This window comes from Cyprinodon variegatus, unplaced genomic scaffold, assembly GCF_000732505.1.
Source record: "Cyprinodon variegatus isolate N-32 unplaced genomic scaffold, C_variegatus-1.0 Scaffold756, whole genome shotgun sequence".
Taxonomy (NCBI): Eukaryota; Metazoa; Chordata; class Actinopteri; order Cyprinodontiformes; family Cyprinodontidae; genus Cyprinodon; species Cyprinodon variegatus.
Window position 1 is genome coordinate 322,846 of NW_015151209.1, and position 1,261 is coordinate 324,106.

Below are 1,261 nucleotides of genomic sequence, written 5' to 3' on the forward strand. Positions count from 1 at the left end.
AAAGTATTTGTACTTCGTTACTTCCCATCTCTGGTTGTAAGTCTGTAACAGCTTCAAGAAGTGCGCCTTTTTTCGGTATTGCTTTGCAAAGTGGCAAATAGACAGTAAACGTTGATTTACAGGTCTTGCCCTGTATATTTGACAACTTTTTTATTGTCATTTTGTATGTACAGGGGGGGGATTTACCATTAGGCAATACTAGGTCGTTACCTAGGGCGCCAAGTTCCTGGGGGCCCCATAAAACTGTTTACATGTATGGTTAATACAACTATTCCTTATTTGTGCACATTAAATATGTTTCTGATAAAAAATCCTTTTGCTAAAATGCCATTAGAACGCTGATAATATTAATAGTGTCTCAGCCCCCCCTTCAGTGTCCACCATATTGGATCAGTCCATTTGCTGCACATGTTCAGAAAGGTCCAAACAGACAGCAGCAAACCATTAGAAAACAAACGATGCGAAGAGCAGTGTTGCTAACTTAAAATTTTTGTTTCTATATTTGGCGACTTTTCAGACTAACTGACCTGCATAACATAACGAGAAAAAAAAATACAGATATTAAGAGAGGATTTTTTTTTTTTATTGAAATTTTCTAACTTTTGGGACAATATCGTCTGATAAAGAGTGCATTTATATACCGTACATGTTTAAGCCAGAATGATTTGACATTTAAATATGGCTTCCCTACGACTTTAACATAGATGGCTTCCTTTGCACCCCACTCAAACCACCTGTCTTCTTTGTCTAATATGTGAACATTCTGGTCCTCAAAAGAATATCCTTTGTCCATAAGGTGTTACTTTCATTGCAGAAAGCTTTTGTAAAAGCTCATCCGACCTCTTCTGCATGCAGACACAGGAATTCTGTGAACTTACACATTTCAGCAGATTTCATGTTGAATGAGAGGCAGAACTAGGGTCCTAACATCCCCCCAATGTGTCTCCACAATGATGCAGTGTAGTCAGAAGATGGAGTTGTCAGCATTATAGAGAAGTTGTCACTTACTGAAACACTACCTGGCTTCCTACCATGCGTGAGATATTCGAGGAAATTCAATTTTTTTGTAGCACTTTAGGGATTTTAATACAAATGTGTATTTTATTTGCACTTTATTTAGTTTTGGGGGTGCAGTTTGTAGCACTGTTGCAAGAAGGTTCCGGGTTCGTTCCCCTGTCGGGGGTTTCTCTGCATGCGGTTTGCATGTTCTCCCTGTTCATGTGTGGGTTTTCTCAGTGTATTCTCATTATGAGTTCGTATG